Source organism: Schistocerca cancellata, chromosome 2 (assembly GCF_023864275.1).
Source record: "Schistocerca cancellata isolate TAMUIC-IGC-003103 chromosome 2, iqSchCanc2.1, whole genome shotgun sequence".
NCBI classification, from domain to species: domain Eukaryota; kingdom Metazoa; phylum Arthropoda; class Insecta; order Orthoptera; family Acrididae; genus Schistocerca; species Schistocerca cancellata.
The window spans coordinates 1,099,333,797-1,099,356,451 of record NC_064627.1 but is presented as its reverse complement, the minus strand read 5'-3'; the positions used below and the strand labels follow the sequence as shown (position 1 = coordinate 1,099,356,451).

The 22,655-nt window shown below is 52.8% G+C and overlaps 61 non-coding genes across 61 annotated transcripts; 45 read left to right on the top strand and 16 right to left on the bottom strand.

Moving 5' to 3' along the window:
* Window positions 1-173: 173 nt before the first annotated feature.
* Trnap-agg (transfer RNA proline (anticodon AGG)) lies at window positions 174-245 on the bottom strand. The gene has a single exon. It is a non-coding gene; the product is annotated as a tRNA-Pro (tRNA).
* Window positions 246-647: 402 nt separating this feature from the next.
* Trnal-cag (transfer RNA leucine (anticodon CAG)) lies at window positions 648-720 on the top strand. Its single transcript has one exon. It is a non-coding gene; the product is annotated as a tRNA-Leu (tRNA).
* Window positions 721-878: 158 nt separating this feature from the next.
* Trnav-aac (transfer RNA valine (anticodon AAC)) lies at window positions 879-951 on the top strand. The gene has a single exon. It is a non-coding gene; the product is annotated as a tRNA-Val (tRNA).
* Window positions 952-1,618: 667 nt separating this feature from the next.
* Window positions 1,619-1,691, top strand: Trnav-cac (transfer RNA valine (anticodon CAC)). The gene has a single exon. It is a non-coding gene; the product is annotated as a tRNA-Val (tRNA).
* Window positions 1,692-1,849: 158 nt separating this feature from the next.
* Trnav-aac (transfer RNA valine (anticodon AAC)) lies at window positions 1,850-1,922 on the top strand. The gene has a single exon. It is a non-coding gene; the product is annotated as a tRNA-Val (tRNA).
* A 667-nt stretch (window positions 1,923-2,589) lies between these two features.
* Window positions 2,590-2,662, top strand: Trnal-cag (transfer RNA leucine (anticodon CAG)). Its single transcript has one exon. It is a non-coding gene; the product is annotated as a tRNA-Leu (tRNA).
* Window positions 2,663-2,820: 158 nt separating this feature from the next.
* Trnav-aac (transfer RNA valine (anticodon AAC)) lies at window positions 2,821-2,893 on the top strand. Its single transcript has one exon. It is a non-coding gene; the product is annotated as a tRNA-Val (tRNA).
* A 194-nt stretch (window positions 2,894-3,087) lies between these two features.
* On the bottom strand, window positions 3,088-3,159 carry Trnap-agg (transfer RNA proline (anticodon AGG)). Its single transcript has one exon. It is a non-coding gene; the product is annotated as a tRNA-Pro (tRNA).
* Window positions 3,160-3,561: 402 nt separating this feature from the next.
* Window positions 3,562-3,634, top strand: Trnav-cac (transfer RNA valine (anticodon CAC)). Its single transcript has one exon. It is a non-coding gene; the product is annotated as a tRNA-Val (tRNA).
* Window positions 3,635-3,792: 158 nt separating this feature from the next.
* Window positions 3,793-3,865, top strand: Trnav-aac (transfer RNA valine (anticodon AAC)). The gene has a single exon. It is a non-coding gene; the product is annotated as a tRNA-Val (tRNA).
* Window positions 3,866-4,533: 668 nt separating this feature from the next.
* On the top strand, window positions 4,534-4,606 carry Trnav-cac (transfer RNA valine (anticodon CAC)). Its single transcript has one exon. It is a non-coding gene; the product is annotated as a tRNA-Val (tRNA).
* Window positions 4,607-4,764: 158 nt separating this feature from the next.
* On the top strand, window positions 4,765-4,837 carry Trnav-aac (transfer RNA valine (anticodon AAC)). The gene has a single exon. It is a non-coding gene; the product is annotated as a tRNA-Val (tRNA).
* A 668-nt stretch (window positions 4,838-5,505) lies between these two features.
* Window positions 5,506-5,578, top strand: Trnav-cac (transfer RNA valine (anticodon CAC)). The gene has a single exon. It is a non-coding gene; the product is annotated as a tRNA-Val (tRNA).
* A 158-nt stretch (window positions 5,579-5,736) lies between these two features.
* Trnav-aac (transfer RNA valine (anticodon AAC)) lies at window positions 5,737-5,809 on the top strand. Its single transcript has one exon. It is a non-coding gene; the product is annotated as a tRNA-Val (tRNA).
* Window positions 5,810-6,477: 668 nt separating this feature from the next.
* On the top strand, window positions 6,478-6,550 carry Trnav-aac (transfer RNA valine (anticodon AAC)). The gene has a single exon. It is a non-coding gene; the product is annotated as a tRNA-Val (tRNA).
* Window positions 6,551-7,205: 655 nt separating this feature from the next.
* Trnav-cac (transfer RNA valine (anticodon CAC)) lies at window positions 7,206-7,278 on the top strand. Its single transcript has one exon. It is a non-coding gene; the product is annotated as a tRNA-Val (tRNA).
* Window positions 7,279-7,436: 158 nt separating this feature from the next.
* Window positions 7,437-7,509, top strand: Trnav-aac (transfer RNA valine (anticodon AAC)). The gene has a single exon. It is a non-coding gene; the product is annotated as a tRNA-Val (tRNA).
* A 194-nt stretch (window positions 7,510-7,703) lies between these two features.
* Window positions 7,704-7,775, bottom strand: Trnap-agg (transfer RNA proline (anticodon AGG)). The gene has a single exon. It is a non-coding gene; the product is annotated as a tRNA-Pro (tRNA).
* A 402-nt stretch (window positions 7,776-8,177) lies between these two features.
* On the top strand, window positions 8,178-8,250 carry Trnam-cau (transfer RNA methionine (anticodon CAU)). The gene has a single exon. It is a non-coding gene; the product is annotated as a tRNA-Met (tRNA).
* A 158-nt stretch (window positions 8,251-8,408) lies between these two features.
* On the top strand, window positions 8,409-8,481 carry Trnav-aac (transfer RNA valine (anticodon AAC)). The gene has a single exon. It is a non-coding gene; the product is annotated as a tRNA-Val (tRNA).
* Window positions 8,482-9,136: 655 nt separating this feature from the next.
* On the top strand, window positions 9,137-9,209 carry Trnav-cac (transfer RNA valine (anticodon CAC)). The gene has a single exon. It is a non-coding gene; the product is annotated as a tRNA-Val (tRNA).
* Window positions 9,210-9,367: 158 nt separating this feature from the next.
* On the top strand, window positions 9,368-9,440 carry Trnav-aac (transfer RNA valine (anticodon AAC)). Its single transcript has one exon. It is a non-coding gene; the product is annotated as a tRNA-Val (tRNA).
* A 194-nt stretch (window positions 9,441-9,634) lies between these two features.
* On the bottom strand, window positions 9,635-9,706 carry Trnap-agg (transfer RNA proline (anticodon AGG)). The gene has a single exon. It is a non-coding gene; the product is annotated as a tRNA-Pro (tRNA).
* A 402-nt stretch (window positions 9,707-10,108) lies between these two features.
* Trnav-cac (transfer RNA valine (anticodon CAC)) lies at window positions 10,109-10,181 on the top strand. The gene has a single exon. It is a non-coding gene; the product is annotated as a tRNA-Val (tRNA).
* A 158-nt stretch (window positions 10,182-10,339) lies between these two features.
* Trnav-aac (transfer RNA valine (anticodon AAC)) lies at window positions 10,340-10,412 on the top strand. Its single transcript has one exon. It is a non-coding gene; the product is annotated as a tRNA-Val (tRNA).
* A 655-nt stretch (window positions 10,413-11,067) lies between these two features.
* Window positions 11,068-11,140, top strand: Trnav-cac (transfer RNA valine (anticodon CAC)). Its single transcript has one exon. It is a non-coding gene; the product is annotated as a tRNA-Val (tRNA).
* Window positions 11,141-11,298: 158 nt separating this feature from the next.
* On the top strand, window positions 11,299-11,371 carry Trnav-aac (transfer RNA valine (anticodon AAC)). The gene has a single exon. It is a non-coding gene; the product is annotated as a tRNA-Val (tRNA).
* Window positions 11,372-11,565: 194 nt separating this feature from the next.
* On the bottom strand, window positions 11,566-11,637 carry Trnap-agg (transfer RNA proline (anticodon AGG)). The gene has a single exon. It is a non-coding gene; the product is annotated as a tRNA-Pro (tRNA).
* Window positions 11,638-12,039: 402 nt separating this feature from the next.
* Window positions 12,040-12,112, top strand: Trnav-cac (transfer RNA valine (anticodon CAC)). The gene has a single exon. It is a non-coding gene; the product is annotated as a tRNA-Val (tRNA).
* Window positions 12,113-12,270: 158 nt separating this feature from the next.
* On the top strand, window positions 12,271-12,343 carry Trnav-aac (transfer RNA valine (anticodon AAC)). The gene has a single exon. It is a non-coding gene; the product is annotated as a tRNA-Val (tRNA).
* Window positions 12,344-12,537: 194 nt separating this feature from the next.
* Trnap-agg (transfer RNA proline (anticodon AGG)) lies at window positions 12,538-12,609 on the bottom strand. The gene has a single exon. It is a non-coding gene; the product is annotated as a tRNA-Pro (tRNA).
* Window positions 12,610-13,011: 402 nt separating this feature from the next.
* On the top strand, window positions 13,012-13,084 carry Trnav-cac (transfer RNA valine (anticodon CAC)). Its single transcript has one exon. It is a non-coding gene; the product is annotated as a tRNA-Val (tRNA).
* A 158-nt stretch (window positions 13,085-13,242) lies between these two features.
* On the top strand, window positions 13,243-13,315 carry Trnav-aac (transfer RNA valine (anticodon AAC)). Its single transcript has one exon. It is a non-coding gene; the product is annotated as a tRNA-Val (tRNA).
* Window positions 13,316-13,509: 194 nt separating this feature from the next.
* Window positions 13,510-13,581, bottom strand: Trnap-agg (transfer RNA proline (anticodon AGG)). Its single transcript has one exon. It is a non-coding gene; the product is annotated as a tRNA-Pro (tRNA).
* Window positions 13,582-13,983: 402 nt separating this feature from the next.
* Window positions 13,984-14,056, top strand: Trnav-cac (transfer RNA valine (anticodon CAC)). The gene has a single exon. It is a non-coding gene; the product is annotated as a tRNA-Val (tRNA).
* A 158-nt stretch (window positions 14,057-14,214) lies between these two features.
* Window positions 14,215-14,287, top strand: Trnav-aac (transfer RNA valine (anticodon AAC)). The gene has a single exon. It is a non-coding gene; the product is annotated as a tRNA-Val (tRNA).
* Window positions 14,288-14,478: 191 nt separating this feature from the next.
* On the bottom strand, window positions 14,479-14,553 carry Trnap-agg (transfer RNA proline (anticodon AGG)). The gene has a single exon. It is a non-coding gene; the product is annotated as a tRNA-Pro (tRNA).
* Window positions 14,554-14,955: 402 nt separating this feature from the next.
* Window positions 14,956-15,028, top strand: Trnam-cau (transfer RNA methionine (anticodon CAU)). The gene has a single exon. It is a non-coding gene; the product is annotated as a tRNA-Met (tRNA).
* A 158-nt stretch (window positions 15,029-15,186) lies between these two features.
* Trnav-aac (transfer RNA valine (anticodon AAC)) lies at window positions 15,187-15,259 on the top strand. The gene has a single exon. It is a non-coding gene; the product is annotated as a tRNA-Val (tRNA).
* A 194-nt stretch (window positions 15,260-15,453) lies between these two features.
* Trnap-agg (transfer RNA proline (anticodon AGG)) lies at window positions 15,454-15,525 on the bottom strand. Its single transcript has one exon. It is a non-coding gene; the product is annotated as a tRNA-Pro (tRNA).
* A 402-nt stretch (window positions 15,526-15,927) lies between these two features.
* On the top strand, window positions 15,928-16,000 carry Trnav-cac (transfer RNA valine (anticodon CAC)). The gene has a single exon. It is a non-coding gene; the product is annotated as a tRNA-Val (tRNA).
* A 158-nt stretch (window positions 16,001-16,158) lies between these two features.
* On the top strand, window positions 16,159-16,231 carry Trnav-aac (transfer RNA valine (anticodon AAC)). The gene has a single exon. It is a non-coding gene; the product is annotated as a tRNA-Val (tRNA).
* Window positions 16,232-16,425: 194 nt separating this feature from the next.
* Trnap-agg (transfer RNA proline (anticodon AGG)) lies at window positions 16,426-16,497 on the bottom strand. The gene has a single exon. It is a non-coding gene; the product is annotated as a tRNA-Pro (tRNA).
* A 402-nt stretch (window positions 16,498-16,899) lies between these two features.
* Trnav-cac (transfer RNA valine (anticodon CAC)) lies at window positions 16,900-16,972 on the top strand. The gene has a single exon. It is a non-coding gene; the product is annotated as a tRNA-Val (tRNA).
* A 158-nt stretch (window positions 16,973-17,130) lies between these two features.
* Trnav-aac (transfer RNA valine (anticodon AAC)) lies at window positions 17,131-17,203 on the top strand. The gene has a single exon. It is a non-coding gene; the product is annotated as a tRNA-Val (tRNA).
* Window positions 17,204-17,397: 194 nt separating this feature from the next.
* Trnap-agg (transfer RNA proline (anticodon AGG)) lies at window positions 17,398-17,469 on the bottom strand. Its single transcript has one exon. It is a non-coding gene; the product is annotated as a tRNA-Pro (tRNA).
* Window positions 17,470-17,871: 402 nt separating this feature from the next.
* Trnav-cac (transfer RNA valine (anticodon CAC)) lies at window positions 17,872-17,944 on the top strand. The gene has a single exon. It is a non-coding gene; the product is annotated as a tRNA-Val (tRNA).
* A 158-nt stretch (window positions 17,945-18,102) lies between these two features.
* Trnav-aac (transfer RNA valine (anticodon AAC)) lies at window positions 18,103-18,175 on the top strand. The gene has a single exon. It is a non-coding gene; the product is annotated as a tRNA-Val (tRNA).
* Window positions 18,176-18,366: 191 nt separating this feature from the next.
* Window positions 18,367-18,441, bottom strand: Trnap-agg (transfer RNA proline (anticodon AGG)). Its single transcript has one exon. It is a non-coding gene; the product is annotated as a tRNA-Pro (tRNA).
* A 402-nt stretch (window positions 18,442-18,843) lies between these two features.
* Trnav-cac (transfer RNA valine (anticodon CAC)) lies at window positions 18,844-18,916 on the top strand. The gene has a single exon. It is a non-coding gene; the product is annotated as a tRNA-Val (tRNA).
* Window positions 18,917-19,074: 158 nt separating this feature from the next.
* On the top strand, window positions 19,075-19,147 carry Trnav-aac (transfer RNA valine (anticodon AAC)). Its single transcript has one exon. It is a non-coding gene; the product is annotated as a tRNA-Val (tRNA).
* Window positions 19,148-19,341: 194 nt separating this feature from the next.
* Window positions 19,342-19,413, bottom strand: Trnap-agg (transfer RNA proline (anticodon AGG)). Its single transcript has one exon. It is a non-coding gene; the product is annotated as a tRNA-Pro (tRNA).
* Window positions 19,414-19,814: 401 nt separating this feature from the next.
* Trnav-cac (transfer RNA valine (anticodon CAC)) lies at window positions 19,815-19,887 on the top strand. Its single transcript has one exon. It is a non-coding gene; the product is annotated as a tRNA-Val (tRNA).
* Window positions 19,888-20,045: 158 nt separating this feature from the next.
* Window positions 20,046-20,118, top strand: Trnav-aac (transfer RNA valine (anticodon AAC)). Its single transcript has one exon. It is a non-coding gene; the product is annotated as a tRNA-Val (tRNA).
* Window positions 20,119-20,312: 194 nt separating this feature from the next.
* Window positions 20,313-20,384, bottom strand: Trnap-agg (transfer RNA proline (anticodon AGG)). Its single transcript has one exon. It is a non-coding gene; the product is annotated as a tRNA-Pro (tRNA).
* Window positions 20,385-20,786: 402 nt separating this feature from the next.
* Window positions 20,787-20,859, top strand: Trnav-cac (transfer RNA valine (anticodon CAC)). The gene has a single exon. It is a non-coding gene; the product is annotated as a tRNA-Val (tRNA).
* A 158-nt stretch (window positions 20,860-21,017) lies between these two features.
* Window positions 21,018-21,090, top strand: Trnav-aac (transfer RNA valine (anticodon AAC)). Its single transcript has one exon. It is a non-coding gene; the product is annotated as a tRNA-Val (tRNA).
* A 194-nt stretch (window positions 21,091-21,284) lies between these two features.
* Window positions 21,285-21,356, bottom strand: Trnap-agg (transfer RNA proline (anticodon AGG)). Its single transcript has one exon. It is a non-coding gene; the product is annotated as a tRNA-Pro (tRNA).
* Window positions 21,357-21,757: 401 nt separating this feature from the next.
* On the top strand, window positions 21,758-21,830 carry Trnav-cac (transfer RNA valine (anticodon CAC)). Its single transcript has one exon. It is a non-coding gene; the product is annotated as a tRNA-Val (tRNA).
* A 158-nt stretch (window positions 21,831-21,988) lies between these two features.
* Trnav-aac (transfer RNA valine (anticodon AAC)) lies at window positions 21,989-22,061 on the top strand. Its single transcript has one exon. It is a non-coding gene; the product is annotated as a tRNA-Val (tRNA).
* A 194-nt stretch (window positions 22,062-22,255) lies between these two features.
* On the bottom strand, window positions 22,256-22,327 carry Trnap-agg (transfer RNA proline (anticodon AGG)). The gene has a single exon. It is a non-coding gene; the product is annotated as a tRNA-Pro (tRNA).
* Between the last annotated feature and the right edge of the window lie 328 nt (window positions 22,328-22,655).

Genomic DNA, 22,655 nt, shown 5'->3' with positions numbered 1-22,655 from the left:
GACTTACTAACATGCATCTGCTACCATCTGTACCCGAAACCTTCGTAATTGCCTTCATGCGTCGGACCAGAGTGTCAATTGCTCACATCAAATAAGAAATTCATTTGATATTGGCGGCGAGCTTTTTGCGCTGACTCAGCCACTGACGTGCGATCAGTTTGCACAAAACGCTAGGGCTCGTCCGGGATTTGAACCCGGGACCTCCTGCACCCTAAGCAGGAATCATACCCCTAGACCAACGAGCCCTGTGGCACGTCGAATGCCAGTTATTCCAGTCCCTCGATGTCTTCCAGGGTGCTCTGGAAGTCTCGTTTAGGCTAGCGGGATGAGGGCGGCGCGAATTCCCGCGGTCGGCGGCCTTCCTGGGCTATTGGTACCTTCATGTAGAGGTGCCCCTGGGCTCGCACTGCCTGCTGCTGAGAAAGTGATTGCTTTTGCTGATATGACTTGCAATAACGACTGCGCGAAACGCCGCTATCTCGTTAGGGGTGCTACGGCAGACACCCTCTCGAGAACCCCGAAGACTTCTTGAGCCCTCGGCTGCGATGGGTTCCAGGCTGACAAAAGAACTGTCGTGTGTGCATTCGCGGATGAGAGAAAGGCTGAGGCAAGTTCGAGTGAACAAGGATGGACTCCTCGGCTCCGTCGTTTCCGTAGTGTAGCGGTTATCACGTCTGCTTCAGACGCAGAAGGTCCCCGGTTCTATCCCGGGCGGGAACAGTATTTTCCTGCCTATGTCGTATTGTACTCCAGTGAGCCTCGTCGTGTGTGCATCTGCTGCATGTCCCTTCGTTTTGCAAGTACCACATTTATTGAATTTTTTAGTTACGATGGCAACATCACTACAAGTTGTCTGTGAAGTAAGGTGCACTCAAGCAGTTTCCGTGGTGTGGCGGTTGTCACGTCTGGCTAACACGCAGAAGGTCCCCGGTTCGATCCCGGGCGGAAACACTTTTTCATCACATTAAGCAAGACTTACTAACATGCATCTGCTACCATCTGTACCCGAAACCTCCGTAATTGCCTTCATGCGTCGGACCAGAGTGTCAATTCCTCACATCAAATAAGAAATTCATTTGACATTGGCGGCGAGCTTTTTGCGCTGACTCAGCCACTGACGTGTGATCAGTTTGCACAAAACGCTAGGGCTCGTCCAGGATTTGAACTCGGGACCACCTGCACCCTAAGCAGGAATCATACCCCTAGACCAACGAGCTTGTGGCACGGCGAATGCCAGTTATTCCAGTCCCTCGATGTCTTCCAGGGTGCTCTGGAAGTCTCGTTTAGGCTGGCGGGATGGGGGCGACGCGAATTCCCGCGGTCGGCGGCCTTCCTGGGCTATTGGTACCTTCATGTAGTGCTGCCCCTGGGCTCGCACTGCCTGCTGCTGAGAAAGTGATTGCTTTTGCTGATATGACTTGCAATAACGACTGCGCGAAACGCCGCTATCTCGTTAGGGGTGCTACGGCAGACACCCTCTCGAGAACCCCGAAGACTTCTTGAGCCCTCGGCTGCGATGGGTTCCAGGCTGACAAAAGAACTGTCGTGTGTGCATTCGCGGATGAGAGAAAGGCTGAGGCAAGTTCGAGTGAACAAGGATGGACTCCTCGGCTCCGTCGTTTCCGTAGTGTAGCGGTTATCACGTCTGCTTCACACGCAGAAGGTCCCCGGTTCTATCCCGGGCGGGAACAGTATTTTCCTGCCTATGTCGTATTGTACTCCAGTGAGCCTCGTCGTGTGTGCATCTGCTGCATGTCCCTTCGTTTTGCAAGTACCACATTTATTGAATTTTTTAGTTACGATGGCAACATCACTACAAGTTGTCTGTGAAGTAAGGTGCACTCAAGCAGTTTCCGTGGTGTAGCGGTCATCACGTCTGCCTAACACGCAGAAGGTCCCCGGTTCGATCCCGGGCGGAAACACTTTTTCATCACTTTAAGCAAGACTTACTAACATGCATCTGCTACCATCTGTACCCGAAACCTTCGTAATTGCCTTCATGCGTCGGACCAGAGTGTCAATTGCTCACATCAAATAAGAAATTCATTTGATATTGGCGGCGAGCTTTTTGCGCTGACTCAGCCACTGACGTGTGATCAGTTTGCACAAAACGCTAGGGCTCGTCCAGGATTTGAACTCGGGACCACCTGCACCCTAAGCAGGAATCATACCCCTAGACCAACGAGCTTGTGGCACGGCGAATGCCAGTTATTCCAGTCCCTCGATGTCTTCCAGGGTGCTCTGGAAGTCTCGTTTAGGCTGGCGGGATGGGGGCGGCGCGAATTCCCGCGGTCGGCGGCCTTCCTGGGCTATTGGTACCTTCATGTAGAGCTGCCCCTGGGCTCGCACTGCCTGCTGCTGAGTAAGTGATTGCTTTTGCTGATATGACTTGCAATAACGACTGCGCGAAACGCCGCTATCTCGTTAGGGGCGCTACGGCAGACACCCTCTCGAGAACCCCGAAGACTTCTTGAGCCCTCGGCTGCGATGGGTTCCAGGCTGACAAAAGAACTGTCGTGTGTGCATTCGCGGATGAGAGAAAGGCTGAGGCAAGTTCGAGTGAACAAGGATGGACTCCTCGGCTCCGTCGTTTCCGTAGTGTAGCGGTTATCACGTCTGCTTCAGACGCAGAAGGTCCCCGGTTCTATCCCGGGCGGGAACAGTATTTTCCTGCCTATGTCGTATTGTACTCCAGTGAGCCTCGTCGTGTGTGCATCTGCTGCGTGTCCCTTCGTTTTGCAAGTACCACATTTATTGAATTTTTTAGTTACGATGGCAACATCACTACAAGTTGTCTGTGAAGTAAGGTGCACTCAAGCAGTTTCCGTATTGTAGCGGTTATCACGTCTGCCTAACACGCAGAAGGTCCCCGGTTCGATCCCGGGCGGAAACACTTTTTCATCACTTTAAGCAAGACTTACTAACATGCATCTGCTACCATCTGTACCCGAAACCTTCGTAATTGCCTTCATGCGTCGGACCAGAGTGTCAATTGCTCACATCAAATAAGAAATTCATTTAACATTGGTGGCGAGCTTTTTGCGCTGACTCAGCCACTGACGTGCGATCAGTTTGCACAAAACGCTAGGGCTCGTCCGGGATTTGAACCCGGGACCTCCTGCACCCTAAGCAGGAATCATACCCCTAGACCAACGAGCCCTGTGGCACGTCGAATGCCAGTTATTCCAGTCCCTCGATGTCTTACAGGGTGCTCTGGAAGTCTCGTTTAGGCTGGCGGGATGGGGGCGACGCGAATTCCCGCGGTCGGCGGCCTTCCTGGCCTATTGGTACCTTCATGTAGAGCTGCCCCTGGGCTCGCACTGCCTGCTGCTGAGAAAGTGATTGCTTTTGCTGATATGACTTGCAATAACGACTCCGCGAAACGCCGCTATCTCGTTAGGGGTGCTACGGCAGACACCCTCTCGAGAACCCCGAAGACTTCTTGAGCCCTCGGCTGCGATGGGTTCCAGGCTGACAAAAGAACTGTCGTGTGTGCATTCGCGGATGAGAGAAAGGCTGAGGCAAGTTCGAGTGAACAAGGATGGACTCCTCGGCTGCGTCGTTTCCGTAGTGTAGCGGTTATCACGTCTGCTTCACACGCAGAAGGTCCCCGGTTCGATCCCGGGCGGGAACAGTATTTTCCTGCCTATGCCGTATTGTACTCCAGTGAGCCTCGTCGTGTGTGCATCTGCTGCATGTCCCTTCGTTTTGCAAGTACCACATTTATTGAATTTTTTAGTTACGATGGCAACATCACTACAAGTTGTCTGTGAAGTAAGAAGCACTCAAGCAGTTTCCGTGGTGTAGCGGTTATCACGTCTGCCTAACACGCAGAAGGTCCCCGGTTCGATCCCGGGCGGAAACACTTTTTCATCACTTTAAGCAAGACTTACTAACATGCATCTGCTACCATCTGTACCCGAAACCTTCGTAATTGCCCTCATGCGTCGGACCAGAGTGTCAATTGCTCACATCAAATAAGAAATTCATTTGACATTCGCGGCGAGCTTTTTGCGCTGACTCAGCCACTGACGTGCGATCAGTTTGCACAAAACGCTAGGGCTCGTCCAGGATTTGAACACGGGACCTCCTGCACCCTAAGCAGGAATCATACCCCTAGACCAACTAGCCCTGTGGCACGTCGAATGCCAGTTATTCCAGTCCCTCGATGTCTTCCAGGGTGCTCTGGAAGTCTCGTTTAGGCTGGCGGGATGGGGGCGGCGCGAATTCCCGCGGTCGGCGGCCTTCCTGGGCTATTGGTACCTTCATGTAGAGCTGCCCCTGGGCTCGCACTGCCTGCTGCTGAGAAATTGATTGCTTTTGCTGATATGACTTGCAATAACGACTGCGCGAATCGCCGCTATCTCGTTAGGGGCGCTACGGCAGACACCCTCTCGAGAACCCCGAAGACTTCTTGAGCCCTCGGCTGCGATGGGTTCCAGGCTGACAAAAGAACTGTCGTGTGTGCATTCGCGGATGAGAGAAAGGCTGAGGCAAGTTCGAGTGAACAAGGATGGACTCCTCGGCTCCGTCGTTTCCGTAGTGTAGCGGTTATCACGTCTGCTTCACACGCAGAAGGTCCCCGGCTCGATCCCGGGCGGGAACAGTATTTTCCTGCCTATGTCGTATTGTACTCCAGTGAGCCTCGTCGTGTGTGCATCTGCTGCATGTCCCTTCGTTTTGCATGTACCACATTTATTGAATTTTTTAGTTACGATGGCAACATCACTACAAGTTGTCTGTGAAGTAAGGTGCACTCAAGCAGTTTCCGTGGTGTAGCGGTTATCACGTCTGCCTAACACGCAGAAGGTCCCCGGTTCGATCCCGGGCGGAAACACTTTTTCATCACTTTAAGCAAGACTTACTAACATGCATCTGCTACCATCTGTACCCGAAACCTTCGTAATTGCCTTCATGCGTCGGACCAGAGTGTCAATTGCTCACATCAAATAAGAAATTCATTTGACATTGGCGGCGAGCTTTTTGCGCTGACTCAGCCACTGACGTGCGATCAGTTTGCACAAAACGCTAGGGCTCGTCCAGGATTTGAACACGGGACCTCCTGCACCCTAAGCAGGAATCATACCCCTAGACCAACTAGCCCTGTGGCACGTCGAATGCCAGTTATTCCAGTCCCTCGATGTCTTCCAGGGTGCTCTGGAAGTCTCGTTTAGGCTGGCGGGATGGGGGCGACGCGAATTCCCGCGGTCGGCGGCCTTCCTGGGCTATTGGTACCTTCATGTAGAGCTGCCCCTGGGCTCGCACTGCCTGCTGCTGAGAAAGTGATTGCTTTTGCTGATATGACTTGCAATAACGACTGCGCGAAACGCCGCTATCTCGTTAGGGGCGCTACGGCAGACACCCTCTCGAGAACCCCGAAGACTTCTTGAGCCCTCGGCTGCGATGGGTTCCAGGCTGACAAAAGAACTGTCGTGTGTGCATTCGCGGATGAGAGAAAGGCTGAGGCAAGTTCGAGTGAACAAGGATGGACTCCTCGGCTCCGTCGTTTCCGTAGTGTAGCGGTTATCACGTCTGCTTCACACGCAGAAGGTCCCCGGTTCGATCCCGGGCGGGAACAGTATTTTCCTGCCTATGTCGTATTGTACTCTAGTGAGCCTCGTCGTGTGTGCATATGCTGCATGTCCCTTCGTTTTGCATGTACCACATTTATTGAATTTTTTAGTTACGATGGCAACATCACTACAAGTTGTCTGTGAAGTAAGAAGCACTCAAGCAGTTTCCGTGGTGTAGCGGTTATCACGTCTGCCTAACACGCAGAAGGTCCCCGGTTCGATCCCGGGCGGAAACACTTTTTCATCACTTTAAGCAAGACTTACTAACATGCATCTGCTACCAACTGTACCCGAAACCTTCGTAATTGCCTTCATGCGTCGGACCAGAGTGTCAATTGCTCACATCAAATAAGAAATTCATTTGACATTGGCGGCGAGCTTTTTGCGCTGACTCAGCCACTGACGTGCGATCAGTTTGCACAAAACGCTAGGGCTCGTCCAGGATTTGAACACGGGACCTCCTGCACCCTAAGCAGGAATCATACCCCTAGACCAACTAGCCCTGTGACACGTCGAATGCCAGTTATTCCAGTCCCTCGATGTCTTCCAGGGTGCTCTGGAAGTCTCGTTTAGCCTGGCGGGATGGGGGCGGCGCGAATTCCCGCGGTGGCCGGCCTTCCTGGGCTATTGGTACCATCATGTAGAGCTGCCCCTGGGCTCGCACTGCCTGCTGCTGAGAAAGTGATTGCTTTTGCTGATATGACTTGCAATAACGACTGCGCGAAACGCCGCTATCTCGTTAGGGGCGCTACGGCAGACACCCTCTCGAGAACCCCGAAGACTTCTTGAGCCCTCGGCTGCGATGGGTTCCAGGCTGACAAAAGAACTGTCGTGTGTGCATTCGCGGATGAGAGAAAGGCTGAGGCAAGTTCGAGTGAACAAGGATGGACTCCTCGGCTCCGTCGTTTCCGTAGTGTAGCGGTTATCACGTCTGCCTAACACGCAGAAGGTCCCCGGTTCGATCCCGGGCGGAAACACTTTTTCATCACTTTAAGAAAGACTTACTAACATGCATCTGCTACCATCTGTACCCGAAACCTTCGTAATTGCCTTCATGCGTCGGACCAGAGTGTCAATTGCTCACATCAAATAAGAAATTCATTTGACATTGGCGGCGAGCTTTTTGCGCTGACTCAGCCACTGACGAGCCATCAGTTTGCACAAAACGCTAGGGCTCGTCCGGGATTTGAACCCGGGACCTCCTGCACCCTAAGCATAGACCAACGAGCCCTGTGGCACGTCGAATACCAGTTATTCCAGTCCCTCGATGTCTTCCAGGGTGCTCTGGAAGTCTCGTTTAGGCTGGCGGGATGAGGGCGGCGCGAATTCCCGCGGTCGGCGGCCTTCCTGGGCTATTGGTACCTTCATGTAGAGCTGCCCCTGGGCTCGCACTGCCTGCTGCTGAGAAAGTGATTGCTTTTGCTGATATGACTTGCAATAACGATTGCGCGAAACGCCGCTATCTCGTTAGGGGTGCTACGGCAGACACCCTCTCGAGAACCCCGAAGACTTCTTGAGCCCTCGGCTGCGATGGGTTCCAGGCTGACAAAAGAACTGTCGTGTGTGCATTCGCGGATGAGAGAAAGGCTGAGGCAAGTTCGAGTGAACAAGGATGGACTCCTCGGCTCCGTCGTTTCCGTAGTGTAGCGGTTATCACGTCTGCTTCACACGCAGAAGGTCCCCAGTTCGATCCCGGGCGGGAACAGTATTTTCCTGCCTATGCCGTATTGTACTCCAGTGAGCCTCGTCGTGTGTGCATCTGCTGCATGTCCCTTCGTTTTGCAAGTACCACATTTATTGAATTTTTTAGTTACGATGGCAACATCACTACAAGTTGTCTGTGAAGTAAGGTGCACTCAAGCAGTTTCCGTGGTGTAGCGGTTATCACGTCTGCCTAACACGCAGAAGGTCCCCGGTTCGATCCCGGGCGGAAACACTTTTTCATCACTTTAAGCAAGACTTACTAACATGCATCTGCTACCATCTGTACCCGAAACCTTCGTAATTGCCTTCATGCGTCGGACCAGAGTGTCAATTGCTCACATCAAATAAGAAATTCATTTGACATTGGCGGCGAGCTTTTTGCGCTGACTCAGCCACTGACGTGCGATCAGTTTGCACAAAACGCTAGGGCTCGTCCGGGATTTGAACCCGGGACCTCCTGCTCCCTAAGCAGGAATCATACCCCTAGACCAACGAGCCCTTTGGCACGTCGAATGCCAGTTATTCCAGTCCCTCGATGTCTTCCAGGGTGCTCTGGAAGTCTCGTTTAGGCTGGCGGGATGGGGGCGGCGCGAATTCCCGCGGTCGGCGTCCTTCCTGGGCTATTGGTACCTTCATGTAGAGCTGCCCCTGGGCTCGCACTGCCTGCTGCTGAGAAAGTGATTGCTTTTGCTGATATGACTTGCAATAACGACTGCGCGAAACGCCGCTATCTCGTTAGGGGTGCTACGGCAGACACCCTCTCGAGAACCCCGAAGACTTCTTGAGCCCTCGGCTGCGATGGGTTCCAGGCTGACAAAAGAACTGTCGTGTGTGCATTCGCGGATGAGAGAAAGGCTGAGGCAAGTTCGAGTGAACAAGGATGGACTCCTCGGCTCCGTCGTTTCCGTAGTGTAGCGGTTATCACGTCTGCTTCATACGCAGAAGGTCCCCGGTTCGATCCCGGGCGGGAACAGTATTTTCCTGCCTATGTCGTATTGTACTCCAGTGAGCCTCGTCGTGTGTGCATCTGCTGCATGTCCCTTCGTTTTGCAAGTACCACATTTATTGAATTTTTTAGTTACGATGGCAACATCACTACAAGTTGTCTGTGAAGTAAGGAGCACTCAAGCAGTTTCCGTGGTGTAGCGGTTATCACGTCTGCCTAACACGCAGAAGGTCCCCGGTTCGATCCCGGGCGGAAACACTTTTTCATCACTTTAAGCAAGACTTACTAACATGCATCTGCTACCATCTGTACCCGAAACCTTCGTAATTGCCTTCATGCGTCGGACCAGAGTGTCAATTGCTCACATCAAATAAGAAATTCATTTGACATTGGCGGCGAGCTTTTTGCGCTGACTCAGCCACTGACGTGCGATCAGTTTGCACAAAACGCTAGGGCTCGTCCGGGATTTGAACCCGGGACCTCCTGCACCCTAAGCATAGACCAACGAGCCCTGTGGCACGTCGAATACCAGTTATTCCAGTCCCTCGATGTCTTCCAGGGTGCTCTGGAAGTCTCGTTTAGGCTGGCGGGATGGGGGCGGCGCGAATTCCCGCGGTCGGCGGCCTTCCTGGGCTATTGGTACCTTCATGTAGAGCTGCCCCTGGGCTCGCACTGCCTGCTGCTGAGAAAGTGATTGCTTTTGCTGATATGACTTGCAATAACGACTGCGCGAAACGCCGCTATCTCGTTAGGGGTGCTACGGCAGACACCCTCTCGAGAACCCCGAAGACTTCTTGAGCCCTCGGCTGCGATGGGTTCCAGGCTGACAAAAGAACTGTCGTGTGTGCATTCGCGGATGAGAGAAAGGCTGAGGCAAGTTCGAGTGAACAAGGATGGACTCCTCGGCTCCGTCGTTTCCGTAGTGTAGCGGTTATCACGTCTGCTTCACACGCAGAAGGTCCCCGGTTCGATCCCGGGCGGGAACAGTATTTTCCTGCCTATGCCGTATTGTACTCCAGTGAGCCTCGTCGTGTGTGCATCTGCTGCATGTCCCTTCGTTTTGCAAGTACCACATTTATTGAATTTTTTAGTTACGATGGCAACATCACTACAAGTTGTCTGTGAAGTAAGGTGCACTCAAGCAGTTTCCGTGGTGTAGCGGTTATCACGTCTGCCTAACACGCAGAAGGTCCCCGGTTCGATCCCTGTCAGAAACACTTTTTCATCACTTTAAGCAAGACTTATTAACATGCATCTGCTACCATCTGTACCCGAAACCTTCGTAATTGCCTTCATGCGTCGGACCAGAGTGTCAATTGCTCACATCAAATAAGAAATTCATTTGATATTGGCGGCGAGCTTTTTGCGCTGACTCAGCCACTGACGTGCGATCAGTTTGCACAAAACGCTAGGGCTCGTCCGGGATTTGAACCCGGGACCTCCTGCACCCTAAGCAGGAATCATACCCCTAGACCAACGAGCCCTGTGGCACGTCGAATGCCAGTTATTCCAGTCCCTCGATGTCTTCCAGGGTGCTCTGGAAGTCTCGTTTAGGCTGGCGGGATGGGGGCGGCGCGAATTCCCGTGGTCGGCGGCCTTCCTGGCCTATTGGTACCTTCATAAAGAGGTGCCCCTGGGCTCGCACTGCCTGCTGCTGAGAAAGTGATTGCTTTTGCTGATATGACTTGCAATAACGATTGCGCGAAACGCCGCTATCTCGTTAGGGGTGCTACGGCAGACACCCTCTCGAGAACCCCAAAGACTTCTTGAGCCCTCGGCTGCGATGGGTTCCAGGCTGACAAAAGAACTGTCGTGTGTGCATTCGCGGATGAGAGAAAGGCTGAGGCAAGTTCGAGTGAACAAGGATGGACTCCTCGGCTCCGTCGTTTCCGTAGTGTAGCGGTTATCACGTCTGCTTCACACGCAGAAGGTCCCCGGTTCGATCCCGGGCGGGAACAGTATTTTCCTGCCTATGCCGTATTGTACTCCAGTGAGCCTCGTCGTGTGTGCATCTGCTGCATGTCCCTTCGTTTTGCAAGTACCACATTTATTGAATTTTTTAGTTACGATGGCAACATCACTACAAGTTGTCTGTGAAGTAAGGTGCACTCAAGCAGTTTCCGTGGTGTAGCGGTTATCACGTCTGCCTAACACGCAGAAGGTCCCCGGTTCGATCCCGGGCAGAAACACTTTTTCATCACTTTAAGCAAGACTTACTAACATGCATCTGCTACCATCTGTACCCGAAACCTTCGTAATTGCCTTCATGCGCCGGACCAGAGTGTCAATTGCTCACATCAAATAAGAAATTCATTTGATATTGGCGGCGAGCTTTTTGCGCTGACTCAGCCACTGACGTGCGATCAGTTTGCACAAAACGCTAGGGCTCGTCCGGGATTTGAACCCGGGACCTCCTGCACCCTAAGCATAGACCAACGAGCCCTGTGGCACGTCGAATACCAGTTATTCCAGTCCCTCGATGTCTTCCAGGGTGCTCTGGAAGTCTCGTTTAGGCTGGCGGGATGGGGGCGGCGCGAATTCCCGCGGTCGGCGGCCTTCCTGGGCTATTGGTACCTTCATGTAGAGCTGCCCCTGGGCTCGCACTGCCTGCTGCTGAGAAAGTGATTGCTTTTGCTGATATGACTTGCAATAACGACTGCGCGAAACGCCGCTATCTCGTTAGGGGTGCTACGGCAGACACCCTCTCGAGAACCCCGAATACTTGTTGAGCCCTCGGCTGCGATGGGTTCCAGGCTGACAAAAGAACTGTCGTGTGTGCATTCGCGGATGAGAGAAAGGCTGAGGCAAGTTCGAGTGAAAAAGGATGGACTCCTCGGCTCCGTCGTTTCCGTAGTGTAGCGGTTATCACGTCTGCTTCACACGCAGAAGGTCCCCGGTTCGATCCCGGGCGGGAACAGTATTTTCCTGCCTATGCCGTATTGTACTCCAGTGAGCCTCGTCGTGTGTGCATCTGCTGCATGTCCCTTCGTTTTGCAAGTACCACATTTATTGAATTTTTTAGTTACGATGGCAACATCACTACAAGTTGTCTGTGAAGTAAGGTGCACTCAAGCAGTTTCCGTGGTGTAGCGGTTATCACGTCTGCCTAACACGCAGAAGGTCCCCGGTTCGATCCCGGGCAGAAACAATTTTTCATCACTTTAAGCAAGACTTACTAACATGCATCTGCTACCATCTGTACCCGAAACCTTCGTAATTGCCTTCATGCGTCGGACCAGAGTGTCAATTGCTCACATCAAATAAGAAATTCATTTGATATTGGCGGCGAGCTTTTTGCGCTGACTCAGCCACTGACGTGCGATCAGTTTGCACAAAACGCTAGGGCTCGTCCGGGATTTGAACCCGGGACCTCCTGCACCCTAAGCAGGAATCATACCCCTAGACCAACGAGCCCTGTGGCACGTCGAATGCCAGTTATTCCAGTCCCTCGATGTCTTCCAGGGTGCTCTGGAAGTCTCGTTTAGGCTGGCGGGATGGGGGCGGCGCGAATTCCCGTGGTCGGCGGCCTTCCTGGCCTATTGGTACCTTCATGTAGAGGTGCCCCTGGGCTCGCACTGCCTGCTGCTGAGAAAGTGATTGCTTTTGCTGATATGACTTGCAATAACGACTGCGCGAAACGCCGCTATCTCGTTAGGGGTGCTACGGCAGACACCCTCTCGAGAACCCCGAAGACTTCTTGAGCCCTCGGCTGCGATGGGTTCCAGGCTGACAAAAGAACTGTCGTGTGTGCATTCGCGGATGAGAGAAAGGCTGAGGCAAGTTCGAGTGAACAAGGATGGACTCCTCGGCTCCGTCGTTTCCGTAGTGTAGCGGTTATCACGTCTGCTTCACACGCAGAAGTTCCCCGGTTCGATCCCGGGCGGGAACAGTATTTTCCTGCCTATGCCGTATTGTACTCCAGTGAGCCTCGTCGTGTGTGCATCTGCTGCATGTCCCTTCGTTTTGCAAGTACCACATTTATTGAATTTTTTAGTTACGATGGCAACATCACTACAAGTTGTCTGTGAAGTAAGGTGCACTCAAGCAGTTTCCGTGGTGTAGCGGTTATCACGTCTGCCTAACACGCAGAAGGTCTCCGGTTCGATCCCGGGCGGAAACACTTTTTCATCACTTTAAGCAAGACTTACTAACATGCATCTGCTACCATCTGTACCCGAAACCTTCGTAATTGCCTTCATGCGTCGGACCAGAGTGTCAATTGCTCACATCAAATAAGAAATTCATTTGATATTGGCGGCGAGCTTTTTGCGCTGACTCAGCCACTGACGTGCGATCAGTTTGCACAAAACGCTAGGGCTCGTCCGGGATTTGAACCCGGGACCTCCTGCACCCTAAGCAGGAATCATACCCCTAGACCAACGAGCCCTGTGGCACGTCGAATGCCAGTTATTCCAGTCCCTCGATGTCTTCCAGGGTGCTCTGGAAGTCTCGTTTAGGCTGGCGGGATGGGGGCGGCGCGAATTCCCGCGGTCGGCGGCCTTCCTGGCCTATTGGTACCTTCATGTAGAGGTGCCCCTGGGCTCGCACTGCCTGCTGCTGAGAAAGTGATTGCTTTTGCTGATATGACTTGCAATAACGATTGCGCGAAACGCCGCTATCTCGTTAGGGGTGCTACGGCAGACACCCTCTCGAGAACCCCGAAGACTTCTTGAGCCCTCGGCTGCGATGGGTTCCAGGCTGACAAAAGAACTGTCGTGTGTGCATTCGCGGATGAGAGAAAGGCTGAGGCAAGTTCGAGTGAACAAGGATGGACTCCTCGGCTCCGTCGTTTCCGTAGTGTAGCGGTTATCACGTCTGCTTCACACGCAGAAGGTCCCCGGTTCGATCCCGGGCGGGAACAGTATTTTCCTGCCTATGTCGTATTGTACTCCAGTGAGCCTCGTCGTGTGTGCATCTGCTGCATGTCCCTTCGTTTTGCAAGTACCACATTTATTGAATTTTTTAGTTACGATGGCAACATCACTACAAGTTGTCTGTGAAGTAAGGTGCACTCAAGCAGTTTCCGTGGTGTAGCGGTTATCACGTCTGCCTAACACGCAGAAGGTCTCCGGTTCGATCCCGGGCGGAAACACTTTTTCATCACTTTAAGCAAGACTTACTAACATGCATCTGCTACCATCTGTACCCGAAACCTTCGTAATTGCCTTCATGCGTCGGACCAGAGTGTCAATTGCTCACATCAAATAAGAAATTCATTTGATATTGGCGGCGAGCTTTTTGCGCTGACTCAGCCACTGACGTGCGATCAGTTTGCACAAAACGCTAGGGCTCGTCCGGGATTTGAACCCGGGACCTCCTGCACCCTAAGCAGGAATCATACCCCTAGACCAACGAGCCCTGTGGCACGTCGAATGCCAGTTATTCCAGTCCCTCGATGTCTTCCAGGGTGCTCTGGAAGTCTCGTTTAGGCTGGCGGGATGGGGGCGACGCGAATTCCCGCGGTCGGCGGCCTTCCTGGGCTATTGGTACCTTCATGTAGAGCTGCCCCTGGGCTCGCACTACCTGCTGCTGAGAAAGTGATTGCTTTTGCTGATATGACTTGCAATAACGATTGCGCGAAACGCCGCTATCTCGTTAGGGGTGCTACGGCAGACACCCTCTCGAGAACCCCGAAGACTTCTTGAGCCCTCGGCTGCGATGGGTTCCAGGCTGACAAAAGAACTGTCGTGTGTGCATTCGCGGATGAGAGAAAGGCTGAGGCAAGTTCGAGTGAACAAGGATGGACTCCTCGGCTCCGTCGTTTCCGTAGTGTAGCGGTTATCACGTCTACTTCACACGCAGAAGGTCCCCGGTTCGATCCCGGGCGGGAACAGTATTTTCCTGCCTATGTCGTATTGTACTCCAGTGAGCCTCGTCGTGTGTGCATCTGCTGCATGTCCCTTCGTTTTGCAAGTACCACATTTATTGAATTTTTTAGTTACGATGGCAACATCACTACAAGTTGTCTGTGAAGTAAGGTGCACTCAAGCAGTTTCCGTGGTGTAGCGGTTATCACGTCTGCCTAACACGCAGAATATCCCCGGTTCGATCCCGGGCGGAAACACTTTTTCATCACTTTAAGCAAGACTTACTAACATGCATCTGCTACCATCTGTACCCGAAACCTTCGTAATTGCCTTCATGCGTCGGACCAGAGTGTCAATTGCTCACATCAAATAAGAAATTCATTTGATATTGGCGGCGAGCTTTTTGCGCTGACTCAGCCACTGACGTGCGATCAGTTTGCACAAAACGCTAGGGCTCGTCCGGGATTTGAACCCGGGACCTCCTGCACCCTAAGCAGGAATCATACCCCTAGACCAACGAGCACTGTGGCACGTTGAATGCCAGTTATTCCAGTCCCTCCATGTCTTCCAGGGTGCTCTGGAAGTCTCGTTTAGGCTGGCGGGATGGGGGCGGCGCGAATTCCCGCGGTCGGCGGCCTTCCTGGGCTATTGGTACCTTCATGTAGAGCTGCCCCTGGGCTCGCACTGCCTGCTGCTGAGAAAGTGATTGCTTTTGCTGATATGACTTGCAATAACGACTGCGCGAAACGCCGCTATCTCGTTAGGGGTGCTACGGCAGACACCCTCTCGAGAACCCCGAAGACTTCTTGAGCCCTCGGCTGCGATGGGTTCCAGGCTGACAAAAGAACTGTCGTGTGTGCATTCGCGGATGAGAGAAAGGCTGAGGCAAGTTCGAGTGAACAAGGATGGACTCCTCGGCTCCGTCGTTTCCGTAGTGTAGCGGTTATCACGTCTGCTTCATACGCAGAAGGTCCCCGGTTCGATCCCGGGCGGGAACAGTATTTTCCTGCCTATGTCGTATTGTACTCCAGTGAGCCTCGTCGTGTGTGCATCTGCTGCATGTCCCTTCGTTTTGCAAGTACCACATTTATTGAATTTTTTAGTTACGATGGCAACATCACTACAAGTTGTCTGTGAAGTAAGGTGCACTCAAGCAGTTTCCGTGGTGTAGCGGTTATCACGTCTGCCTAACACGCACAAGGTCCCCGGTTCGATCCCGGGCGGAAACACCTTTTCATCACTTTAAGCAAGACTTACTAACATGCATCTGCTACCATCTGTACCCGAAACCTTCGTAATTGCCTTCATGCGTCGGACCAGAGTGTCAATTGCTCACATCAAATAAGAAATTCATTTGATATTGGCGGCGAGCTTTTTGCGCTGACTCAGCCACTGACGTGCGATCAGTTTGCACAAAACGCTAGGGCTCGTCCGGGATTTGAACCCGGGACCTCCTGCACCCTAAGCAGGAATCATACCCCTAGACCAACGAGCCCTGTGGCACGTCGAATGCCAGTTATTCCAGTCCCTCGATGTCTTCCAGGGTGCTCTGGAAGTCTCGTTTAGGCTGGCGGGATGGGGGCGACGCGAATTCCCGCGGTCGGCGGCCTTCCTGGGCTATTGGTACCTTCATGTAGAGCTGCCCCTGGGCTCGCACTACCTGCTGCTGAGAAAGTGATTGCTTTTGCTGATATGACTTGCAATAACGATTGCGCGAAACGCCGCTATCTCGTTAGGGGTGCTACGGCAGACACCCTCTCGAGAACCCCGAAGACTTCTTGAGCCCTCGGCTGCGATGGGTTCCAGGCTGACAAAAGAACTGTCGTGTGTGCATTCGCGGATGAGAGAAAGGCTGAGGCAAGTTCGAGTGAACAAGGATGGACTCCTCGGCTCCGTCGTTTCCGTAGTGTAGCGGTTATCACGTCTACTTCACACGCAGAAGGTCCCCGGTTCGATCCCGGGCGGGAACAGTATTTTCCTGCCTATGTCGTATTGTACTCCAGTGAGCCTCGTCGTGTGTGCATCTGCTGCATGTCCCTTCGTTTTGCAAGTACCACATTTATTGAATTTTTTAGTTACGATGGCAACATCACTACAAGTTGTCTGTGAAGTAAGGTGCACTCAAGCAGTTTCCGTGGTGTAGCGGTTATCACGTCTGCCTAACACGCAGAAGGTCTCCTGTTCGATCCCGGGCGGAAACACTTTTTCATCACTTTAAGCAAGACTTACTAACATGCATCTGCTACCATCTGTACCCGAAACCTTCGTAATTGCCTTCATGCGTCAGACCAGAGTGTCAATTGCTCACATCAAATAAGAAATTCATTTGATATTGGCGGCGAGCTTTTTGCGCTGACTCAGCCACTGACGTGCGATCAGTTTGCACAAAACGCTAGGGCTCGTCCTGGATTTGAACCCGGGACCTCCTGCACCCTAAGCAGGAATCATACCCCTAGACCAACGAGCCCTGTGGCACGTCGAATGCCAGTTATTCCAGTCCCTCGATGTCTTCCAGGGTGCTCTGGAAGTCTCGTTTAGGCTGGCGGGATGGGGGCGGCGCGAATTCCCGCGGTCGGCGGCCTTCCTGGCCTATTGGTACCTTCATGTAGAGGTGCCCCTGGGCTCGCACTGCCTGCTGCTGAGAAAGTGATTGCTTTTGCTGATATGACTTGCAATAACGATTGCGCGAAACGCCGCTATCTCGTTAGGGGTGCTACGGCAGACACCCTCTCGAGAACCCCGAAGACTTCTTGAGCCCTCGGCTGCGATGGGTTCCAGGCTGACAAAAGAACTGTCGTGTGTGCATTCGCGGATGAGAGAAAGGCTGAGGCAAGTTCGAGTGAACAAGGATGGACTCCTCGGCTCCGTCGTTTCCGTAGTGTACCGGTTATCACGTCTGCTTCACACGCAGAAGGTCCCCGGTTCGATCCCGGGCGGGAACAGTATTTTCCTGCCTATGTCGTATTGTACTCCAGTGAGCCTCGTCGTGTGTGCATCTGCTGCATGTCCCTTCGTTTTGCAAGTACCACATTTATTGAATATTTTAGTTACGATGGCAACATCACTACAAGTTGTCTGTGAAGTAAGGTGCACTCAAGCAGTTTCCGTGGTGTAGCGGTTATCACGTCTGCCTAACACGCAGAAGTTCCCCGGTTCGATCCCGGGCGGAAACACTTTTTCATCACTTTAAGCAAGACTTACTAACATGCATCTGCTACCATCTGTACCCGAAACCTTCGTAATTGCCTTCATGCGTCGGACCAGAGTGTCAATTGCTCACATCAAATAAGAAATTCATTTGATATTGGCGGCGAGCTTTTTGCGCTGACTCAGCCACTGACGTGCGATCAGTTTGCACAAAACGCTAGGGCTCGTCCGGGATTTGAACCCGGGACCTCCTGCACCCTAAGCAGGAATCATACCCCTAGACCAACGAGCCCTGTGGCACGTCGAATGCCAGTTATTCCAGTCCCTCGATGTCTTCCAGGGTGCTCTGGAAGTCTCGTTTAGGCTGGCGGGATGGGGGCGACGCGAATTCCCGCGGTCGGCGGCCTTCCTGGGCTATTGGTACCTTCATGTAGAGCTGCCCCTGGGCTCGCACTACCTGCTGCTGAGAAAGTGATTGCTTTTGCTGATATGACTTGCAATAACGATTGCGCGAAACGCCGCTATCTCGTTAGGGGTGCTACGGCAGACACCCTCTCGAGAACCCCGAAGACTTCTTGAGCCCTCGGCTGCGATGGGTTCCAGGCTGACAAAAGAACTGTCGTGTGTGCATTCGCGGATGAGAGAAAGGCTGAGGCAAGTTCGAGTGAACAAGGATGGACTCCTCGGCTCCGTCGTTTCCGTAGTGTAGCGGTTATCACGTCTACTTCACACGCAGAAGGTCCCCGGTTCGATCCCGGGCGGGAACAGTATTTTCCTGCCTATGTCGTATTGTACTCCAGTGAGCCTCGTCGTGTGTGCATCTGCTGCATGTCCCTTCGTTTTGCAAGTACCACATTTATTGAATTTTTTAGTTACGATGGCAACATCACTACAAGTTGTCTGTGAAGTAAGGTGCACTCAAGCAGTTTCCGTGGTGTAGCGGTTATCACGTCTGCCTAACACGCAGAATATCCCCGGTTCGATCCCGGGCGGAAACACTTTTTCATCACTTTAAGCAAGACTTACTAACATGCATCTGCTACCATCTGTACCCGAAACCTTCGTAATTGCCTTCATGCGTCGGACCAGAGTGTCAATTGCTCACATCAAATAAGAAATTCATTTGATATTGGCGGCGAGCTTTTTGCGCTGACTCAGCCACTGACGTGCGATCAGTTTGCACAAAACGCTAGGGCTCGTCCGGGATTTGAACCCGGGACCTCCTGCACCCTAAGCAGGAATCATACCCCTAGACCAACGAGCACTGTGGCACGTTGAATGCCAGTTATTCCAGTCCCTCCATGTCTTCCAGGGTGCTCTGGAAGTCTCGTTTAGGCTGGCGGGATGGGGGCGGCGCGAATTCCCGCGGTCGGCGGCCTTCCTGGGCTATTGGTACCTTCATGTAGAGCTGCCCCTGGGCTCGCACTGCCTGCTGCTGAGAAAGTGATTGCTTTTGCTGATATGACTTGCAATAACGACTGCGCGAAACGCCGCTATCTCGTTAGGGGTGCTACGGCAGACACCCTCTCGAGAACCCCGAAGACTTCTTGAGCCCTCGGCTGCGATGGGTTCCAGGCTGACAAAAGAACTGTCGTGTGTGCATTCGCGGATGAGAGAAAGGCTGAGGCAAGTTCGAGTGAACAAGGATGGACTCCTCGGCTCCGTCGTTTCCGTAGTGTAGCGGTTATCACGTCTGCTTCACACGCAGAAGGTCCCCGGTTCGATCCCGGGCGGAAACAGTATTTTCCTGCCTATGCCGTATTGTACTCCAGTGAGCCTCGTCGTGTGTGCATCTGCTGCATGTCCCTTCGTTTTGCAAGTACCACATTTATTGAATTTTTTAGTTACGATGGCAACATCACTACAAGTTGTCTGTGAAGTAAGGTGCACTCAAGCAGTTTCCGTGGTGTAGCGGTTATCACGTCTGCCTAACACGCAGAAGGTCCCCGGTTCGATCCCGGGCGGAAACACTTTTTCATCACTTTAAGCAAGACTTACTAACATGCATCTGCTACCATCTGTACCCGAAACCTTCGTAATTGCCTTCATGCGTCGGACCAGAGTGTCAATTGCTCACATCAAATAAGAAATTCATTTGATATTGGCGGCGAGCTTTTTGCGCTGACTCAGCCACTGACGTGCGATCAGTTTGCACAAAACGCTAGGGCTCGTCCGGGATTTGAACCCGGGACCTCCTGCACCCTAAGCAGGAATCATACCCCTAGACCAACGAGCCCTGTGGCACGTCGAATGCCAGTTATTCCAGTCCCTCGATGTCTTCCAGGGTGCTCTGGAAGTCTCGTTTAGGCTGGCGGGATGGGGGCGGCGCGAATTCCCGCGGTCGGCGGCCTTCCTGGCCTATTGGTACCTTCATGTAGAGCTGCCCCTGGGCTCGCACTGCCTGCTGCTGAGAAAGTGAATGCTTTTGCTGATATGACTTGCAATAACGACTGCGCGAAACGCCGCTATCTCGTTAGGGGTGCTACGGCAGACACCCTCTCGAGAACCCCGAAGACTTCTTGAGCCCTCGGCTGCGATGGGTTCCAGGCTGACAAAAGAACTGTCGTGTGTGCATTCGCGGATGAGAGAAAGGCTGAGGAAGTTCGAGTGAACAAGGATGGACTCCTCGGCTCCGTCGTTTCCGTAGTGTAGCGGTTATCACGTCTGCTTCACACGCAGAAGGTCCCCGGTTCGATCCCGGGCGGAAACAGTATTTTCCTGCCTATGCCGTATTGTACTCCAGTGAGCCTCGTCGTGTGTGCATCTGCTGCATGTCCCTTCGTTTTGCAAGTACCACATTTATTGAATTTTTTAGTTACGATGGCAACATCACTACAAGTTGTCTGTGAAGTAAGGTGCACTCAAGCAGTTTCCGTGGTGTAGCGGTTATCACGTCTGCCTAACACGCAGAAGGTCCCCGGTTCGATCCCGGGCGGAAACACTTTTTCATCACTTTAAGCAAGACTTACTAACATGCATCTGCTACCATCTGTACCCGAAACCTTCGTAATTGCCTTCATGCGTCGGACCAGAGTGTCAATTGCTCACATCAAATAAGAAATTCATTTGATATTGGCGGCGAGCTTTTTGCGCTGACTCAGCCACTGACGTGCGATCAGTTTGCACAAAACGCTAGGGCTCGTCCGGGATTTGAACCCGGGACCTCCTGCACCCTAAGCAGGAATCATACCCCTAGACCAACGAGCCCTGTGGCACGTCGAATGCCAGTTATTCCAGTCCCTCGATGTCTTCCAGGGTGCTCTGGAAGTCTCGTTTAGGCTGGCGGGATGGGGGCGGCGCGAATTCCCGCGGTCGGCGGCCTTCCTGGCCTATTGGTACCTTCATGTAGAGGTGCCCCTGGGCTCGCACTGCCTGCTGCTGAGAAAGTGAATGCTTTTGCTGATATGACTTGCAATAACGACTGCGCGAAACGCCGCTATCTCGTTAGGGGTGCTACGGCAGACACCCTCTCGAGAACCCCGAAGACTTCTTGAGCCCTCGGCTGCGATGGGTTCCAGGCTGACAAAAGAACTGTCGTGTGTGCATTCGCGGATGAGAGAAAGGCTGAGGCAAGTTCGAGTGAACAAGGATGGACTCCTCGGCTCCGTCGTTTCCGTAGTGTAGCGGTTATCACGTCTGCTTCACACGCAGAAGGTCCCCGGTTCGATCCCGGGCGGGAACAGTATTTTCCTGCCTATGCCGTATTGTACTCCAGTGAGCCTCGTCGTGTGTGCATCTGCTGCATGTCCCTTCGTTTTGCAAGTACCACATTTATTGAATTTTTTAGTTACGATGGCAACATCACTACAAGTTGTCTGTGAAGTAAGGTGCACTCAAGCAGTTTCCGTGGTGTAGCGGTTATCACGTCTGCCTAACACGCAGAAGGTCCCCGGTTCGATCCCGGGCGGAAACACTTTTTCATCACTTTAAGCAAGACTTACTAACATGCATCTGCTACCATCTGTACCCGAAACCTTCGTAATTGCCTTCATGCGTCGGACCAGAGTGTCAATTGCTCACATCAAATAAGAAATTCATTTGATATTGGCGGCGAGCTTTTTGCGCTGACTCAGCCACTGACGTGCGATCAGTTTGCACAAAACGCTAGGGCTCGTCCGGGATTTGAACCCGGGACCTCCTGCACCCTAAGCAGGAATCATACCCCTAGACCAACGAGCCCTGTGGCACGTCGAATGCCAGTTATTCCAGTCCTCGATGTCTTCCAGGGTGCTCTGGAAGTCTCGTTTAGGCTGGCGGGATGGGGGCGACGCGAATTCCCGCGGTCGGCGGCCTTCCTGGGCTATTGGTACCTTCATGTAGAGCTGCCCCTGGGCTCGCACTGCCTGCTGCTGAGAAAGTGATTGCTTTTGCTGATATGACTTGCAATAACGACTGCGCGAAACGCCGCTATCTCGTTAGGGGTGCTACGGCAGACACCCTCTCGAGAACCCCGAAGACTTCTTGAGCCCTCGGCTGCGATGGGTTCCAGGCTGACAAAAGAACTGTCGTGTGTGCATTCGCGGATGAGAGAAAGGCTGAGGCAAGTTCGAGTGAACAAGGATGGACTCCTCGGCTCCGTCGTTTCCGTAGTGCAGCGGTTATCACGTCTGCATCACACGCAGAAGGTCCCCGGTTCGATCCCGGGCGGGAACAGTATTTTCCTGCCTATGCCGTATTGTACTCCAGTGAGCCTCGTCGTGTGTGCATCTGCTGCATGTCCCTTCGTTTTGCAAGTACCACATTTATTGAATTTTTTAGTTACGATGGCAACATCACTACAAGTTGTCTGTGAAGTAAGGTGCACTCAAGCAGTTTCCGTGGTGTAGCGGTTATCACGTCTGCCTAACACGCAGAAGGTCCCCGGTTCGATCCCGCGCGGAAACACTTTTTCATCACTTTAAGCAAGACTTACTAACATGCATCTGCTACCATCTGTACCCGAAACCTTCGTAATTGCCTTCATGCGTCGGATCAGAGTGTCAATTGCTCACATCAAATAAGAAATTCATTTGATATTGGCGGCGAGCTTTTTGCGCTGACTCAGCCACTGACGTGCGATCAGTTTGCACAAAACGCTAGGGCTCGTCCGGGATTTGAACCCGGGACCTCCTGCACCCTAAGCAGGAATCATACCCCTAGACCAACGAGCCCTGTGGCACGTCGAATGCCAGTTATTCCAGTCCCTCGATGTCTTCCAGGGTGCTCTGGAAGTCTCGTTTAGGCTGGCGGGATGGGGGCGGCGCGAATTCCCGCGGTCGGCGGCCTTCCTGGGCTATTGGTACCTTCATGTAGAGGTGCCCCTGGGCTCGCACTGCCTGCTGCTGAGAAAGTGATTGCTTTTGCTGATATGACTTGCAATAACGATTGCGCGAAACGCCGCTATCTCGTTAGGGGTGCTACGGCAGACACCCTCTCGAGAACCCCGAAGACTTCTTGAGCCCTCGGCTGCGATGGGTTCCAGGCTGACAAAAGAACTGT